This window comes from Rana temporaria, chromosome 13 (genome assembly GCF_905171775.1).
Source record: "Rana temporaria chromosome 13, aRanTem1.1, whole genome shotgun sequence".
NCBI classification, from domain to species: domain Eukaryota; kingdom Metazoa; phylum Chordata; class Amphibia; order Anura; family Ranidae; genus Rana; species Rana temporaria.
The window spans coordinates 74,641,339-74,661,889 of NC_053501.1; the positions used below are offsets into that span (position 1 = coordinate 74,641,339).

The window sequence follows — 20,551 nt, forward strand, 5'->3', positions numbered from 1 at the left end:
AAAAGCAAGAAATACATACAGGAAATATTAAAACACTAAATTTTAAGAGAGCACATTTTCCAAGGATGAGGGCTGCTCTCCAGGACTTGGACTGGGAGGGACTATTGGCACAGATGAACACAGAACAGAAATGGGAATTCTTCAAAAAGACTGTGTGGAACCTCACTGCAAAGTATGTTCCCATGGGCAATAAGTTTAAAAGGCTAAAAATAAAACCTATGTGGCTCACGGTCAAAGTTAAAAAAGCTATAAACAATAAGAAAGTAGCTTTTAAAAAATATAAAAATGAAAGAACACTAGTGTTGTTTAAATGTTACAAAGAATATAACAGGATATGCAAAAAGGAAATCAAGGATGCAAAAATTCAAAACGAACGACAGATTGCAAAAGATAGTAGGACAAACCCCAAAAAATTATTTAAATATATTAATAGTAAAAAGGTGAAGTCTGAGCATGTAGGCCCCTTACAAAATAATCTAGAGTGGGTGACTGGGGACAAAGAGAAGGCAAATTTATTAAATGTTTTCTTCAGCTCTGTGTATACAATGGAGCATGGGGGAGCTCATGTCCAAAATGGGGGTTGCAGTGACACAGCACCAAATCCACAATGGCTCAAAAGTGATATGGTCCAGAAATATTTAGACAGAATAAAGGTGGATAAAGCACCTGGACCTGATGGCATCCACCCACGGATCCTAGGTGAGTTGAGCTCTGTCATTTCAAAGCCACTGTATCTAATATTTAGGGACTCATTAAAGACAGGAATAGTACCACTGGATTGGCGCAGGGCCAATGTGGTGCCCATATTTAAAAAGAGAACAAAGTCTTTACCAAGTAACTATAGACCTGTTAGTTTAACTTCTATAGTTGGGAAGATACTGGAACGTTTAATAAAAGACCACATGGATGAGTTCTTGCTGGAAAAAAACTATTTAAGCAGCAGACAACATGGATTCATGAAAGACAGAAGTTGTCAGACAAACCTGATTTCCTTTTATGAAGAGGTAAGTAAAACCCTGGACAGAGGCGTGGCTGTGGACGTGATATATTTGGATTTTGCAAAAGCGTTCGATACAGTTCCGCACACACGGCTCATGTGTAAGGTAAGGTCTACAGGATTGGATATATCAGTTTGTAAATGGATAGAAAACTGGCTGAAAGACAGAATTCAGAGAGTCGTGGTTAATGATTCTTACTCTGAATGGTCCAATGTTATCAGTGGTGTACCCCAAGGTTCAGTGCTGGGACCTTTACTTTTCAATATATTTATAAATGATATTGGGTCTGAGATCAAAAGTAACATTTCTGTCTTTGCAGATGACACCAAGCTATGCAGTGGAATAACGTCCTTACAGGATGTCTCCAATTTACAAGCCGACCTCAATGCTCTGTCTAATTGGGCGACTAAGTGGCAGATGAGGTTTAATGTAGATAAATGTAAAGTTATGCACTTGGGGGCTAAGAATATGCATGCCTCATACATACTAGGGGGAGTACAACTGGGGGGATCTGTAGTGGAGAAGGATCTGGGGGTTTTAGTTGATCATAAGCTCAATAATGGCATGCAATGCCAAGCTGCGGTTTCCAAAGCGAGCAAAGTCCTTTCTTGTATTAAGAGAGGTATGGACTCCAGAGACAGAGATATAATTTTGCCCCTGTACAAATCATTAGTAAGACCTCATCTGGAATATGCAGTTCAGTTTTGGGCACCAGTTCTCAAAAAGGACATCGGAGAACTGGAGAAAGTGCAGAGAAGGGCAACCAAACTGATAAGAGGCATGGAGGAGCTCAGCTATGAGGAAAGATTAGAAGAACTACATTTATTCACTCTTGAGAAGAGGAGAATAAGGGGGGATATGATCAACATGTACAAATATATAAGAGGTCCATACAGTGAACTTGGTGTTGAGTTATTCACTTTACGGTCAACACTGAGGACAAGGGGGCACTCTTTACGTCTAGAGGAAAAGAGATTTCACCTCCAAATACGGAAAGGTTTTTTCACAGTAAGAGCTGTGAAAATGTGGAACAGACTCCCTCCAGAGGTGGTTCTGGCCAGCTCAGTAGATTGCTTTAAGAAAGGCCTGGATTCTTTCCTAAATGTACAGAATATAACTGAGTACTAAGATTTGTAGGTAAAATTGATCCAGGGTAAATCCGATTGCCTCTCGGGGGATCAGGAAGGAATTTTTTCCCCTGCTGTAGCAAATTGGATCATGCTCTGCTGGGGTTTTTTGCCTTCCTCTGGATCAACTGTGGGTATGGAGTTGGGTGTATAGGATTTTACTGTGTTTTTTATTTTTTTTTATTTTTATTTTTTGTGGTTGAACTGGATGGACTTGTGTCTTTTTTCAACCTGACTAACTATGTAACTATGTAACATGAGGCTATAATGGACTTTAATGGTACCATATATAAACTGACGATAGACAGTCCTAAATAAAATGTTTGAGAAAGTTTAGTACAAAAAAATAACAAAGACACAAGTCCATCAAGTCCAACCTATGTGTGTGATTTTATGTCAGTATTACATGCATATCCCTGTATGTTGTGGTCGTTCACGTGCTTATCTAATAGTTTCTTGAAACTATCGATGCTCTCTATTGTGGGGTTACCAATACGGTATTTGTAAAAATGTGGTTTACCCCAAGGTTAAAGCGGAGCTCCACCATAAAATAAAACCTCCTTGCAATAGCTTCCCTGTAATCTTCAGACTATGCAGATTTACTAATCTGCCTTCTTCCTGGACCGCGGTGAGTCTTGTTCCCCTCCTAAGCTGCACAGACTCCTGGAAAATGAGTGTCATTATTTCCAAGGAGTCTGTGTGTTTTACTTTGCCAAAAACTTGTTCTACTGCGCATGCACAAGATCTATTATCTGCGTCGTCATAACAACGGGGCGGGACGTTCCTCTGTCGCCACCCGTTGTTATGACAACAAAACAAACTAATGGCGCTGCGAGCACTGTTCTACTGCGAATGCGCGAGATCGCGAGGTGCATGCTGGTTACCCAGCATGCACCTCTCACTAAAAAAACAGGAAGACGCAGGGACTGGGATTCAAATGGAAACGGCCACAAGATCGCTGAGAGCATATAAGGTAAGTATTTGTAGTTATTACTGTGCCGTGGTGAATATAAAATATGTTTTATGTAATGTTTACTGTTATAAATTGTATATTGCAAAAAAAATATATATTGCCCAGAACCCCTCTTTAAGTGCTGGGACCCTTACTTTTTAATATCTTTATAAATGATATACCGTCGGATTTGCCGCGGGATTTGGCCGCTAGCGGTGCAGTATTAACCCACACTAGCGGCCAATAAAGGGTTAATACCGCCCCCCCCCATTCTCACTGAAGGAGTTCTTCCCCTGGCAGCTAGGAGAGTCCCTCAGCTCCAGCAGTGCTGCTCCCTGACTGGTTTCACCAATGTCACTCAATGGAGCATACTTATTTGGATGTTCCAGTCCAGGATTGGCCTCCCTGGCACTTTACCCTCTAGCCTTCCTAACTGTCACCCATCTATTCTTTTCTAGTGCCTGGACCTCTTTGTCTCCACTAGTGTTGCTCACGAATATTCGCATTGCGAATATTCGACTCGAATATAGCATATTCGAGAAATCGCGCTATATTTCGAAATTCGCGGTGAATATTCGCAATTCCGAATATTCGATTTTTTACAATTTTTTTTTTTAATCAGATCACATCCTAGATATCTCCATCGACGTCTAAAAGCATTGCTGGTATCATTAGAGACCCTGGGCCGAGTAGCTGAAGCGTTCATTGAATTTTCCAGAAAGATCGCAATGCGATTATTCGGCAAACGCAATATCGCGCGATTATTTTCCTCGCCCCGATCTTCCGCATCAGAGCGATTTTTACAGTTTCATTTTTAAAACAGATCACATCCTAGTGATCTCCATAGACGTCTGAAAGCATTGCTGGTATGATTAGAGCCATTGGGCCGAGTAGCTGAAGCGATCATTTTATATTGCCGAATATTCGCAATGCGAATATTCGGCAATAGGAATATTGCGCGATTATTTGCTCCGCCCTTTTGCATCAGAGCCAATCAGAGTTCTCCTTCCACACTCGTCACAGGTTAGCAACCAATAGGAACCTGCCTGCATGGACATTATATAAGCTCACTCCCAGCACCATTTCATTGCAGATTCAGAAGCTTGCTATAGAGTGTGGAGGCTGTTTCTGTGTTCCTGGTTTCCTGGTTTCCTGTGTCTTTGTTCTTGATTGATTTAGATCATCACCAGCATTGCTATTTAGTGATTCCAGTGGATCTTTTCCAGTATATCAACTGCTTTTTTCAAAGCAATAGACCCAAGAGCTTTTTTCAAAGCTACGTTTTGTGCTGTTTTGTGCTGTTTTTTTCATTTGTGTTACTGTTTGATCCTGCAATCCTCCCTGTTCAGTTATATTTGCAAGAGATTTCAGAACACATTTTGCTGAGCTTTATAAAAGAGCTTTTCTAAAAGCTAAGTTTTGTTCATCTTGTGTTACTGTTAGATCTTGCAGGTTCGCTGTTCAGTGATATTTGATAGGCATCTCAGTTCAAATTTTGTTTAGTTTTCCCTAAAGAGCTTTTATAAAAGCTAAGTTTTGTGTTCAGTTTAGTTAAATTTTGTGTAGTAAGTGTACACACTGTTAGTGTACATTTATTTCATCTAGCTTAGCTTAGTGTGTGTTTAGTGTCTGTGTTTTGTGTTTAAAAAAAAAAAAAAAAAAAAAAAGTTAGTGTTTGTTTAGTGCTTTTTTTTTTTTCTTTAATTTTGTAGTCCTTGTCTGGTGTACTACTTTTCTTATAGTTTAGTAGCTGTCTGTGTACGTCTTTGTCTGCGTGCCTGTCTTGTAAAAAATACACAAAAACACATTTTGTTCACATTTTCCCCCCCCAATAAAGTTTAACCCCCCCACACACATATCAGCAATTATGAGCGGCATCCGTGGCCGTGGCAGTAGGGGTAGGGGAGTTACTCCCAGTGCTGGATCGCTGCCAGCACGGGGTACCTCTCGTGCCCCTACTAGTGGTAGAGGATCGGGTGCAAGGGGAGTACGCCTGATCCGGGAGTTCTTCCCATCGGGCAGCCGCCCGATATTGCCATCTCAGGCTCAAGTAGTGGTGGACTACATGGGGCACAGCAGTGCCACTGAGTCGTCGGTCCCGACTCACAGTAGTACCACCATTACACCGTTGCCTGTACTACCCCCCCCAGCCCCCAAGAGTCCAGCATCTTACTGTTCGACAGCGACAGTGAGAGGGATCTCTTGGGGGAGGCCATGCATCAGGCAGACCTCCAGCTCTGTCCTGATGGTCAGGACCTTTTTGAAGGGATGGATGAGGAGGATGGGATACCTGCTGGCAGTATCCCAGAGACATCCCTTCAAACTGGTGCTGCTGTTTTGGTGCAGGAAACAGCAGCACCTAGTCAGACCCAGGCGTGGGTGAGGGGACAGCGGAGCCAGGCTAGAGGCTCCATGTCACGTGGTTCCCTCAGACCAACACATCTCAGCCCTTGGTCTGACATCTCTGGGGGCGAAGAGGGTGACCCATCATGGTTGCCATCTGACGCGTCGGCTCACTACGTCAGTGACGACGGGGAAGGTAGGCACCCTGGTGAAACGGTGCGCCAGGTCACCACCAGGGAGACCATCGTCAGGGTCTCCACTGGTGATGGCAGCAGGAGGTGTCAGGAGGAGGAGCAGCAGCAGCAGCAGCAGGCAGCTCCACCTGTGCGCACCGAATCCCAGCAGGTGCAAGTAAGCGTCACCCCATCTGACAGGAGGGCGGTGCTGAAGTCACCTGTCTGGAATTTCTTTACCCTGGTGGCAGACAACCCTACCGTGGCCATCTGCCGGATTTGTAAAGTGAGGGTGAAGAGAGGGAAGTGTTTGGCTCGGGTGGGCACCACAGCCCTGAACCAGCACCTGAGGATAAACCACTGGGCGTTGTATGACGAGATGAAGCGTGGTGGTGGTAGCAGCGCCACCACCACAAGTGAGCAGGGTACAGCAGCCCCTGCCACATCTTCATCTGTTTCCAGCAGGTCATGCCCCCCCGCTCCCTCTAGTAGAGGTACTGGTACCGGCAGCCAGACCTCTACTTCCACAGCACCCTCCACGTCTGTGTCCCGCACTGCCGTCCGGCGCCAGGCGTCGATTTCAGACGCCTTTGACCGCACCACTCCCTTCCCCCCTGGAGACCGACGTGTGCGTTCCCTCAATGGGCTCCTGGCAAGGGTTATTGCCCAACATCTGCTGCCCTTCAACATAGTTGACAGCAACCCCTTCAGGCAGATGTTGGAGCAGGCCCAACCCCAATGGCGTGTCCCCAGCCGCCATTTCTTTGCCAGGACTGGTGTCCCTGCCCTACACCAGCACATTGTGCAGAATGTAACCCTGTCGCTGGATCACGCTGTCAGCGACAGGGTTCATCTGACAATGGATGGCTGGACCAGCAGGCATGGGCAGGGACGCTACATCAGCTTCACGGCCCATTGGGTTTCCCTCCGAGGCGTCGGTGAGGGATCGTCGGCAACCGATCTTGTGGTGCCGCCCCGGGGTGTCCAGGGGAGAACTGCTGGTCTCCCTCAAGCCACTGTCTCCGCAGCTGCTGAGCCTCCCAGCAAGTGCCCCCGTAGCTACTCAAGTGTGGGGCACGTGCGCTGTCAGGCCGTGCTCCAGCTTGTTAGTTTAGGGGACCGGAGACACACTGCAGAAGAAGTGCTGAAAGCACTTCAAGCTCAGGTCCAGAAGTGGCTGACACCCCGAAGGCTCCAGCCAGGTATGGTTGTCTGCGATAACGGCAGCAACCTACTCGCCGCCCTCCATGCTGGCAGTCTGACGCACGTGCCCTGTCTGGCACATGTCCTCAACCTGGTGGTGCAGAAGTTCCTGCGCACTTATCCAGGGTTGAGTGACATTGTGGCAAAGGCGCGTAGGATTGCCAGCCACTTCAGGCGCTCCCCAACCGCTACCGCGTCCCTGTCCAAATTGCAGCGGAAGTACAATCTGCCCCTTCACAGGCTGATTGTGGACAGTGTGACGCGGTGGAACTCCACCCTCCACATGCTGAAGAGGTTGTGGGAGCAGCAAAGGGCGGTGAGGGAGTACCTGATGGAACTAGGCACTGAGAGGGCTTCACCACAACTCCCTTTCATCGCCTGTGCGCAGTGGGGGCAGATAAACCAGGTCTGCCAAGTGTTGTCCTCCTTCGAGCAGGCGACCAAGATGGTCAGCAGTGAGCAAATTGGCCTCAATAGCGTGCTGCCAATACTGTTCATGCTGGAGAGGACACTAGATCGCCTGCTCGAGGCTGGGGAGAGTGCCTTGGTGGAGCAGGAGGAGTCAGCAATGCTCCACCGAGACCAGGGCCAGGACCAGGAGGAGGAGGAGGAGGAGGAGGATGATGATGAAGAGGAGGAGGAGGTGGTTGCTGGTGTCGTCCCGGAGTCAGGGCCTGGTCAGGAGGGAGAGCCGGTGTTGGGGGCACCGATAGTCCGGGGGTTGGGCATGTCTGAGTTTGACCAGCAGCGCCTCAGGGAAGAAGAGTCGCACCTCATTCACCTGGCCAGCATTGAGGAGTCACAGCGGGCTGTGCTCTTCCCCATGGCTGCCCACATGCTGAGATGCCTCAGGAGGGACCCCCGGGTTAAGACCATCAAGACGAGGGATGATTTCTGGATGGCCACCCTTTTGGATCCCAGGTGCAAGGGGAAACTGGAGCAGTTCATCCCAGCCAGCCGGAGGCAGCACCGGATGGAGGAACTGCAGGCAGCCATTGTCAGACGGTTGGAGCAGGCAACTCCCCGGCCTCCAGTTGTCCCCCCTCATCTCACCCAGCAGGTGGCTGCACCCAGCTGCAGCCGAGCAGGGGACCTAATGGAAGAGATGAGGATGTTCTTCCAAACCGAGCGACCCAGTACCACCACCAGCAGCAGCAGCAGCAGTCACCACCAGCGGCTGGCCCACATGGTGGCAGACTACATGGCGTCCGTCGGTGCTTCTGACAGTATGAGCACCGACGACCCCATGGAGTACTGGGTTGCCAGATTGGACACCTGCCGCGAGCTCGCTCAGTATGCGCTGGAGTTATTGTCTTGCCCCCCCTCCAGCGTACTATCTGAGCGGACATTCAGCGCGGCAGGTGGGGTGGTCACGGACAAGAGGACCCGTCTGTCCACAGACTCCGTGGACAGACTCACATTCATAAAGATGAATGAGTCCTGGATCGGCGGTGACTTTCTGGCACCCGTCGTCGGTTCAGGGCGCTGAAGGGTCCCTTGCCATGCATTCCCTGATGAAGCCCCGGACCTGATGTATTTACAGTGCTGAATATAACTATTTCAACATCAGAGAAAATCAATGTTAATATTTGGTACAGTAGGCTTTCTTTGCAATTACAGCGGTCAAACATTTCTTGTAGTTTTACACCAGCTTTGCACACACTGGAGGAGGGATTTTGGCCCACTCCTCCACACAGATCTTCTCTACATCAGTCATGTTTCTGGGCTATCGCTGAGAAACACGGAGTTTGAGCTCCCTCCAAAGATTCTCTATTGGGTTTAGGTCTGGAGACTGGCTAGGCCACGCCAGAACCTTGATATGCTCCTTACAGAGCCAATCCTTGGTTATCCTGGCTGTGTGCTTTGGGTCATTCTCATGTTGGAAGACCCAGCCTCGACCCATCTTCAAAGCTCTAACTCAGGGAAGGAGGTTGTTGCCCAAAATCTTGCAATACATGGCCCCGGTCATCCTCTCCTTAATACAGTGCAGTCACCCTGTCCCATGTGCAGAAAAACACCACCAAAGCATGATGCTACCACCCCCATGCTTCACATTAGGGATGGCGTTCTTGGCATGGTACTCATCATTATTCTTCCTCCGAACACGGTTAGTGAAATTATGATCAAAAAATTATATTATAGTCTCATCTGACCACATGATTTTCTCCCATGACTCCTTTGGATCAGTCAAGACAATTATGTCAGCAGTTATTTCACACCCTATATACTCTTATTAAGACTGCTGTACATCATGGCAACTCCTGCCCATGTGATATGACTCTGTATCAACTACTACTGTTAATACTACTACTGCTGCTTCTGCTGCTGCTGCCGCCCAGTCAATACACCTATGTCAGCAGTTATTTCACACTCTATATACTCCTATTCCTACTGCTGTTCATGATGGCACCTCCTGCCCATGTGATATGACTCTGTATCAACTACTACTGTTAATACTACTACTGCTGCTTCTGCTGCTGCTGCCGCCCAGTCAATACACCTATGTCAGCAGTTATTTCACACTCTATATACTCCTATTCCTACTGCTGTTCATGATGGCACCTCCTGCCCATGTGATATGACTCTGTATCAACTACTACTGTTAATACTACTACTGCTGCTTCAGCTGCTGCTGCCGCCCAGTCAATACACCTATGTCAGCAGTTGTTTAACACTCTATATACTCCTATTCCTACTGCTGTTCATGATGGCACCTCCTGCCCATGTGATATGACTCTGTATCAACTACTACTGTTAATACTACTACTGCTGCTTCTGCTGCTGCTGCCCAGTCAATACACCTATGTCAGCAGTTATTTGACACTCTATATACTCCTATTCCTACTGCTGTTCATGATGGCACCTCCTGCCCATGTGATATGACTCTGTATCAACTACTACTGTTAATACTACTGCTGCTTCTGCTGCTGCTGCCCAGTCAATACACCTATGTCAGCAGTTATTTGACACTCTATATACTCCTATTCCTACTGCTGTTCATCATGGCACCTCCTGCCCATGTGATATGACTCTGTATCAACTACTACTGTTAATACTACTGCTGCTTCTGCTGCTGCTGCCCAGTCAATACACCTATGTCAGCAGTTATTTGACACTCTATATACTCCTATTCCTACTGCTGTTCATCATGGCACCTCCTGCCCATGTGATATGACTCTGTATCAACTACTACTGTTAATACTACTGCTGCTTCTGCTGCTGCTGCTGCCCAGTCAAGACACCTATGTCAGCAGTTATTTGACACTCTATATACTCCTATTCCTACTGCTGTTCATCATGGCACCTCCTGCCCATGTGATATGACTCTGTATCAACTACTACTGTTAATACTACTGCTGCTTCTGCTGCTGCTGCCCAGTCAATACACCTATGTCAGCAGTTATTTGACACTCTATATACTCCTATTCCTACTGCTGTTCATCATGGCACCTCCTGCCCATGTGATATGACTCTGTATCAACTACTACTGTTAATACTACTGCTGCTTCTGCTGCTGCTGCTGCCCAGTCAAGACACCTATGTCAGCAGTTATTTGACACTCTATATACTCCTATTCCTACTGCTGTTCATCATGGCACCTCCTGCCCATGTGATATGACTCTGTATCAACTACTACTGTTAATACTACTGCTGCTTCTGCTGCTGCTGCCCAGTCAATACACCTATGTCAGCAGTTATTTGACACTCTATATACTCCTATTCCTACTGCTGTTCATCATGGCACCTCCTGCCCATGTGATATGACTCTGTATCAACTACTACTGTTAATACTACTGCTGCTTCTGCTGCTGCTGCCCCGTCAATACACCTATGTCAGCAGTTATTTCACACCCTATATACTCTTATTAAGACTGCTGTTCATCATGGCACCTCTTGCCCGAGTGATTTGACACTGTATTGTCAATGTCTACTACTACTATTACAGCTCAGTCAAGACACCTGTGTCCCAATTTTTTGGTACACTATTGACTACTATGACCACTACTGATGCTGTAAAGTATTCCCCAAGTGTTTTTATGCTATGTATTACTATTACCACTACTGCTTGTAAATCATGCCTGTGTGATACTTAGTGGGAATGCTTTAATAAGCATTCCCAGTATGGATACCCGTAAATGTATTAATCTTAATTAGTGTGAATGCTTTAATAAACATTTCCAGTATTGATATACGTAAATTTAGTAATCTTATTATTCCTTACGTTTTTTGGTTCTGCGTAACTTCGGCATACTTTCAGCTATTGAGACCATTCAACTGTAAAAATGTTCGTCTCTTTCAGCTAATGATGGGACTTCTTCAAGTTTTTTTCTACTTTTTACACTTTTATAAATTTTAAGCTTTTAGACCCTTTTTTTAACATTGAAGTCAATGAGAACATCCTTTTCCCCTTTGAATTCACATGCCCTGCCAAAAGTTTCAGCTACTTCATACTTTCACTTACAGACACTGAAAAAACTGTAAAGCGGTCACAAAATATTTAGCTATCCGGCTATGACTTTTCAGATCGTCATCGTTTACAATTTTTTGTTGAAAACGCAATTTACGTTTTGCGAATTTTTCACAAAAATGCGATAGGTTATAATGTAATCCTATGGAGGGGATTTAGAGTCTGTCATGTGACCTTAACATTGGAGATCTTTGTAATTAAAAATATCTTTACAAAAAGGGGAAACAAAATGGTCTCACGCCCACAAGATCTACTTTTCATACACAATTTTTATATCAAAACGTAGCTATGCTTGTCTGGTTTCTGGCAATGTGATCAATTCTGCGATACGTATTTTAGTTTTAGTTATTGGAGCAACAGCCAGAAATTATGTCTCATAGACTCTCATGTTAAATTATCTAAAAAATGTTGCTGCAAAACTCACAAAGACGCTCTTTTCTAAATCGCAGACATGGCCACATTTTTAAGTTTATCAACATAAATTTCATATCAATGCGTTCACAAGGGCCGTGTATTTCAAACGGTGTAGTCGTTGTATCGATCGCATGTACGGTTGAGGATTTATTAAGCTTTGTTTGGAGGCTTAAATCATGTATTTGATCTGTGAATTAAAAGCGTTTGTAATGTTATTTCTTTCCATAAATAACTTTCCTGACCTCAGTGCAATATTCCTCCTCACTGACCTGGGGGGGAGGGGAAACCTCTTGAGGGGGGAGGGGCGACCAGGAAGTCAGCATACTCTATACTTTGCAGATAGAGAAAGAAGCTGTGTGTCCTAAAGATAGTGTAGTGGTTATGGTGAATGTCTTTGGCAAGGGGCTCAGCAATTAAGCTATTCAGCATTCCCACTCGCATTTTCCTCAGGAAATGCATTGTCTAGTTACATTATATTTTAATACTACTGCTGCTGCCTCCATGCTGAGTAAAGCTTCATGACCTCTCTGGCACAGCGGATTCACCAACAGCCTCCGCTTCAAGCTACCAGACCGGATCGTAACAGCAAGTGTAACTAAAACAATTAACCTTATGTTAAACCCTGGTTTGCGGCCTTTATACTGCAACCATTAGGCTGTCTGCAAGAGCAAATCTGCACTCTCTCTCTCTTTCTTGCTCTCTCTCTGTATATATATATATATATATATTGTTGCTTTTGTTATGTTCATTTTTCAACAGTTTATTTTGTGTTCGTCGTGTCTGTGTCCGTGTGCTTTAGTTTGTCCTAGGTTTGTGTTAAATAAAATGATAGTATAAAATGTTTTTGCTTATTATGAAGTTAGATGTGTTGATGTTGATTTGTTCGATGTGAAGTTAGATGTGTTGAAAAACCTAAAAATCGATCTCAAAAAGAAATGAAACATTTCCAAAAAATAACATTTTTTAATCAAAAAATTAATTCAGACATAGCTGAGCATGAGCTTCTGAAGCCTTTCCAGCTCAGCAAGATATTCTAATTGCTGCTGGTCTAGCTGCGTATTTTGCTGGACCAGGTAGCGAATTTGTTGATGATTTCCCTTAATCCTCAGATGTGTCTTCTTTAGCAGCGCGTGCTGCTGCATCATCTTTCTTGCTACTGTTAGGATATAATAAAAAAACATTTGGATTTCAAAGAACGTTACCAAATAAATAAAATATTTTTTTTGCTTATTAATCAATCATTATCATGTGTATACACTTGTTATGTGTCTAACACATCCCGGGAGTGCAGAATTATTAGGCAAATGAGTATTTGGACCACATCATCCTCTTTATGCATGTTGTCTTACTCCAAGCTGTATAGGCTCGAAAGCCTACTACCGATTAGGCATATTAGGTAATGTACATCTCTGTAATGAGAAGGTGTGTGGTCTAATGACATCAACACTCTATATCAGGTGTGCATAATTATTAGTCAATTTCCTTTCCTTTGGCAAAATGGGCCAAAAGAAGGACTTGACAGACTCTGAAAAGTCCAAAATAGAGAGATATCTAGCAGAGGGATGCAGCACTCTTAAAATTGCAAAGCTTCTGAAGCGTGATCATCAAACAAAAGAAACGTGTGGAAAAACAAAGGCGCAAAATAACTGCCCATGAACTGAGAAAGGTTAAGCGTGCAGCTGCCAAGATGCCACTTGCCACCAGATTGGCCATATTTCAGAGCTGCAACATCACTGGGGTGCCCAAAAGCACAAGGTGTGCAATACCCAGAGACATGGCCAAGGTAAGAAAGGCTGAAAGACGACGACCACTGAACAAGACACACAAGCTGCAACGTCAAGACTGTGCCAATAAATATCTCAAGAAAGATTTTTCTAAGGTTTTATGGACTACTGAAATGAGAGTGAGTCTTGATGGGCCAGATGGAAGAGCCCGTGGCTGGATTGGTAAAGGGCAGGGAGCTCCAGTCCGACTCAGACGCCAGCAAGGTGGTGGTGGAGTACTGGTTTGGGCTGGTATCATCAAAGATGAGCTTGTGGGGCCTTTTCGGATTGAGGATGGAGTCAAGCTCAACTCCCAGTCCTACTGCCAGATTATGGAAGAGACCTTCTTTAAGCAGTGGTACAGGAAGAAGTCACCATCCTTCAAGAAAAACATGATTTTCATGCAGGACAATGCTCCATCACACGTGTCAAAGTACTCCACAGCGTGGCTGGCAAGAAAGGGTATTAAATAAAAAAAAGTAATGACATGGCCTCCTTGTTCACCTGATCTGAACCCCATTGAGAACCTGTGGTCCATCATCAAATGTGGGATTTACAAGGAGGGAAAACAGTACACCTCTCTGAACAGTGTCTGGGAGGCTGTGGTTGCTGCTGCACGCAATGTTGATGGTGAACAGATCAAAACACTGACAGAATCCATGGATGTCAGGCTTTTGAGTGTCCTTGCAAATAAAGGTGGCTATATTGGTCACTGATTTGTTTTTGTTTTGTTTTTAAATGTCAGAAATGTGTATTTGTGAATGTTGAGATGTTATATTGGTTTCACTGTTAAAAATAAATCATTGAAATGGGTATCTATTTATTTTTTGGTTAAGTTGCCTAATAATTCTGCACAGTAATAGTAGTCACCTGCACACACAGATATCCCCCGAAAATAACTAACACTAAAAACAAACTAAAAACTACTTCCAAAAAAATTCAGCTTTGATATTAATGAGTTTTTGGGGTTCATTGAGAACATGGTTGTTGTTCAATAATAAAATGAATCCTCAAAAAATACAACTTGCCTAATAATTATGCACTACCTGTATACTTCTAGCATCAATACCATATTATGGTTCTACAATCTGACAGGTGCGCTTTATATGTTGTCCATTTTTATATCTACATTTTGTTGTTGAAATGTTATTAATCATTGTGCACATATTTACCTTCCTGAGCGAGGCTCACAGGACCGCTCTCTTCCTCCTGCTCTTCTGCTTGAGAAGTTGGGGTGGTGGGGGGGGGAATCTCCTCAGCTTGCTCCTCAGCAGGAGCTGGGGTTGGGGAGTGGGAGGGCCCTGGCTGCTCCTCTTCATCCATCTCCTCCTCTGCCGCATCCTCCTCTGCCGCATCCTCCTCCTCCTCCTCATCGGCCTGGCGCCTTCTGCGCTTGGCGCGGATAACTGGCATTGGAGCTCCTATAATAACACAATGTTCATATATTATAAAAATGTTTTCTAATGACGTATGCAAATTCTGTGTACTGTGCTGTATTGTATATGAATACAAATTGATTTATATAGACAGTTAACCAATGGGACAATGTTATATTAAAGGGTCTTGTGGGCACTACAGGGGACTGAGCGTGAGCTGGGATGCAACCATGTTAAAATGAGCTGTTTTTGTCTCCTTTGTTTTGTTCAGACCATCTCATGTTAAAAAAAGGGCCTGATGGAGCACACGGGATTACTATAACAACCCCACTCCTAACACAGGAATTTAGTGGTAATCTATATATATAAAACTCAACGTGTGTGTGTGCATAAATGTATGTATGTATGTATGTATGTATGTATGTATGTTCCAGCATCACGTACAAACGGCTAAAGATATTTATATGAAACTTGGCACACAGGTTACTTATATGTCAGCCACAAACATAGGATAGGTGGTTTAAACCTTACCCACCCCCACTTGCCATGGTCGGGGTTTTTCTTTAAAGTCCCATGCAAAGCAATGGGAAAATTATGTTCCCACATAACTTCTGTGTTCCTGTCTGCTGCCCCATGTCTTTTTTCAACAGTACTATGAATACCTTGGCCGGTGGTGATATATGTTAGCACAACATGGCATCTTGGTTAACAACATCTGACCTTACATGAATTACATATGACCTTACATAACTGTCACCAAAGGAGCTGCGGTGGCTCCACGCGATTGCCACTGCACTGACAACTGATTCACCTCTGCAGCTAGGGGTTCGGATCCCGCTCTCGGCTACCTGTGAATTGAGTTTGGTGGTCTCAGCCCCGCCCGTGGTGGGTGTGCTATGCGAGGTTGGGTTGGGAGGACCCCCTCACACCCGCCATTGCCAACCGGGGCATGGAGAAAGGTGGCAGATTGCCTCTGGGGGAGGCCTCCCAACTCCTGCAGGCCGGCTCCTCTCTCTTTCGAGTTCACGCACAAAATACACTTTTTTAAAAAAAAACATAACTGTCAACAATAACTTACCTGGATGATATTTAGCCCGAAGACGTCTGACATGAACCATTTGGCGCCTCTTCAGGTCAGACCACTTCTTAACAATGGCCTTGTGGTCATGTTGGCCGCCAAAGTCAGCGATTAGGGCGCTGACCACAGCCCTTTTCTCTGGCTGCCTCCGCAGCTCATCGTATCCTGTTTCCAGGAACTTCTGCAAGATGAAGAACAAAGTATATTGTAATACTTCTGTTGACAGCCTTATGGATATATGACGTAAATGTATGCTATTCAACAATTGGAAGCATTCTCGCCTTATTAATCAATGACAGGGGTAACATGAAAGATTTTATATCCTGCCATTTCGGTCGCCACCTTTTTTGCATAAATATAGCAGCCATTATCATTTGCATAATTATGAATATATTATTAACAACACAGGATACACGTATAGGGGAGATATGCGTTGCTAACTCTTTTCCCTGTCAGGAGCCTAACGCCCCGGGGGGTCAGAGACGGGACCTTTTTCGGAGGACCACTGACGTATGTACCCGTCGCAGTTTTTTGTGATGTCACTCTTTAGGTGTGTGCACATTTTTCACTGCATCCGGGTGGAGTTTTTGGGTTGTGTTTTGCACGCCACAGGCTTTTCAACAGGAAAAAAACAGCTGGAGGCAGAATGGTTGCAAAACACTACGTGTTTGTTACTTAACTCTGGGTTTCAAGACCAGTCCACCTCCAGCTGTTGCAAAACTACTACTCCCATCAGCCACGGTCTGTCAGTGCATGCTAAGAATTTTACTTTTGCTGCATCTAGGGTGCCACAGTTTAGAGACCCGTGCATAAAGGCCTGAAAAATGTGGGCCTGCAGAACTTACAATACTAGAAGTGCCAGCATTCCCAGGCATGCTGGAAGTTGTAGTTCTGCAACATCTAAAGGGCAATATGTATTCGAACGTCCTTGGGCCTTGAGGACACTGAAGTCAGGACGTTCGCATACGTCCTATGTCCAAAAAATTTTTAAATTCATTATGCTAAATAACAAGGAAAAGTGCCTAAATACACATTTGCCAACCAGGGTGTCTGCAGCTGTCCAGGCATGCTGGGACTTGTAGTTTTGTAAAAGCAGGAGACACATTTTTTGTGAAATACTAATATATGATCATATATACTAACTTTTAAACTAGACTAAAATGCTGGGCTGGGCTGGGACTTGTAGTTTTGTAAAAGCAGGAGACACATTTTTGGTTAAATACTAATATCTGATCATATATACTAACTTTTAAACTAGACTTAAATGCAGTTGAAGATGATGAAATAACAGTGGTCAAAATACTTACACAAATCAGCAACTTTTCCTCAGACTTAGTGAAATTGCTTCCAACCATGTTGCTGTGTGATTGCGCTGCGATCATAAGTTGGAAACTGGCAAGGCTCCAGGAAATGGTCGCGTGTTGTTCGCGTGTTGATTGCGCTGCTTGGACCGAGATGGGTCCATATGGCTTCGGCTGTATGGACCACAGTAACTCTTTTCCCTGTCAGGAGCCTAGGAGCCTAACGCCCCGGGGGGTCAGAGACGGGACCTTTTCGGAGGACCACTGACGTATGCAACCGTCGCAGTTTTTTGTGATGTCACTCTTTAGGTGTGTGCAAATTTTTCCTTGCACCGGGTGGAGTTTTTGGGTTGTGTTTTGCACGCCACAGGCTTTTCAACAGAAAATAACCAGCTGGAGGCAGAATGGTTGCAAAACACTACGGGTTTGTTACCTAACTCTGGGTTTCAAGACCAGTCCACCTCCAGCTGTTGCAAAACTACTACTCCCATCAGCCACGGTCTGTCAGTGCATGCTAAGAATTTTACTTTTGCTGCATCTAGGGTGCCACAGTTTAGAGACCCGTGCATAAAGGCCTGAAAAATGTGGGCCTGCAGAACTTACAATACTAGAAGTGCCAGCATTCCCAGGCATGCTGGAAGTTGTAGTTCTGCAACATCTAAAGGGCAATATGTATTCGAACGTCCTTGGGCCTTGAGGACACTGAAGTCAGGACGTTCGCATACGTCCTATGTCCAATAAAATGTTAAATTCATTATGCTAAATAACAAGGAAAAGTGCCTAAATACACATTTACCAACCAGGGTGTCTGCAGCTGTCCAGGCATGCTGGGACTTGTAGTTTTGTAAAAGCAGGAGACACATTTTTTGTGAAATACTAATATCTGATCATATATACTAACTTTTAAACTAGACTAAAATGCAGTTGAAGATGATGAAATAACAGTGGTCAAAATACTTACACAAATCAGCAACTTTTCCTCAGACTTAGTGAAATTGCTTCCAACCATGTTGCTGTGTGATTGCGCTGCGATCATAAGTTGGAAACTGGCAAGGCTCCAGGAAATGGTCGCGTGTTGTTCGCGCAATTGCGCATGCGCGATCGAAAAATCGCAATCGCAATATGTATTTTGGTTAAAATATCATACATATTCGATTTCAGAGTGCTGCTACAGCAGTTTTCGAAATATCTGCAATAAATTTCGCATTCGCATGTTGCGATATTTCGATAAAATATCTGGAATATTCTGAGCCAATCAGAGCGCTCCTCCAGCATATCTCGAAATTGCGCAATAAATATCGCATTCGCATGTTGCGATATTTCGATAAAATATCTGGAATATTCTGAGCCAATCAGAGCGCTCCTCCAGCATATCTCGAAATTGCGCAATAAATATCGCATTCGCATGTTGCGATATTTCGATAAAATATCACGAATATTCTGAGCCAATCAGAGCGCTCCTCCAGCATATCTCGAAATTGCGCAATAAATATCGCATTCGCATGTTGCGATATTTCGATAAAATATCACGAATATTCTGAGCCAATCAGAGCGCTCCTCCAGCATATCTCGAAATTGCGCAATAAATATCGCATTCGCATGTTGCGATATTTCGATAAAATATCACGAATATTCTGAGCCAATCAGAGCGCTCCTCCAGCATATCTCGAAATTGCGCAATAAATATCGCATTCGCATGTTGCGATATTTCGATAAAATATCACGAATATTCTAAGCCAATCAGAGCGCTCCTACCGCAGTTATTAAAAAAATCGCAATTATTTTCGCATTCGCAATAGCGAAAAATCGCATTCAATTAATTTCGATAAAATATCACGAATATTCGAATTTAGCGAATATATCTCGAATATTCGAATATATATTCGAGATATATCGCGAAATCGAATATGGCATATTCTGCTCAACACTAGTCTCCACCTGCCTTTGTGCTGGCCACTGCCAGCACCTGCCGGGTATGTTCCCAGACAGTTCTCCTTTAGTATGGAGGTTCTTCTCAGTGCTGACAGTTGCTTCCCTAGATTCAGAACCTGGGCTTCCAGGGAATGAACATGCTTACTTTTTGCACAGCAGTATTCGCCTTTGACCAGATAAGATGTACAATAACATTTGACAATAAAATAACATTTGACATTTACATATTAAAACCAATAGTGATAATCGGGCAAAACTTTTGGTTATGTAGTCGCACCAAATTGTGACAACTGGAACAAAAATACCATCTGTATATTGGTTGCTCTACATGTTTTTGCAGATCACATTAACCGATTCCTTTAGGAGCTTTATTATACAATTAGATGGCGATTAAAAGATGATTATCACATAACTATGAAGTAAAGAGAATACCGTATATACTTGAATATAGGCTGATACGAGTATAAGCCGAGGTACCTAATTTTACCACAAAAAACTGTGAAAACTTATTGACTCGAGTATAAGCCTAAGGTGAGAATGCAGCAGCTACTGTAAGCAGAAAAGAGGGTCAACAATGCCCATTTGCAGCTTCACTGTGCCCATTTGCACGCCTCACTGTGCCCAACATCACTGTGCCCATTGCAACCTCACTGTGCCAACATCAACATTTTCAAGCAACCGGGTCATCTCCACAGATTATGCAGATTTCCAGGGCATATGTGACCCTCTGCCCAATCTGTAATCTGTGGCATGTTGGCAGCATAAATTAATCAGTGTCACCCTTTAAATCAGGTGATGAAGAAATATATAGAGCTTGCACTTGAAGATAAAGTGTAGGTAGCCAAATGCATTACCGGGGCATGGGACTATATGAATGCAAATTGGGTATGTCAAAAATCCAATAAATCAAAAGTAATAGCTCTGGAACCACAGAGATCATACAGCGAAACAAGATTTAAAAAAATATAATTTTAATTATGCACATTATTCATACAGAAAAGGCTAAAAAACATGATCATATGAGCGATTGTAATTCAACATTAGTTGACTTATATAGTATCATATACTGTGGGTCCTACATGTTTCGCCCATTGGGGCTTCCTCAGGGACACGTAAGTATATAAGACAATCTATAATAGATAGATGAAAATTTAAATAGATGAAAATTTAATGAGACATTGCGAATATATAATTAATTTATCACTGTGTTACAAACATCAAAGTCATCATTGTTCGTCATGTAAAAATGAAATAAATGATTCAATAGCAAGAGAACATAGATATATATATAAATAAACATGGTGAAAAATTAATTAAACAAAAAATTATTTGAACAGGAGAACATTTTTTTATCCGTCACTATCCTTTGACAAACATTGACTTAGAGCACATAGGTACCTCTAGGATGATCGTGGAACGTAGG

The 20,551-nt window shown here is 43.9% G+C and overlaps 1 long non-coding RNA gene across 1 annotated transcript; it reads right to left on the reverse strand.

Moving 5' to 3' along the window:
• Positions 1-12,621: 12,621 nt before the first annotated feature.
• On the reverse strand, positions 12,622-14,656 carry LOC120920792. Its single transcript, XR_005744774.1, has 2 exons — positions 14,614-14,656; positions 12,622-12,834 (listed from the first exon to the last, which is right to left on the reverse strand). It is a non-coding gene; the product is annotated as an uncharacterized LOC120920792 (long non-coding RNA).
• Between the last annotated feature and the right edge of the window lie 5,895 nt (positions 14,657-20,551).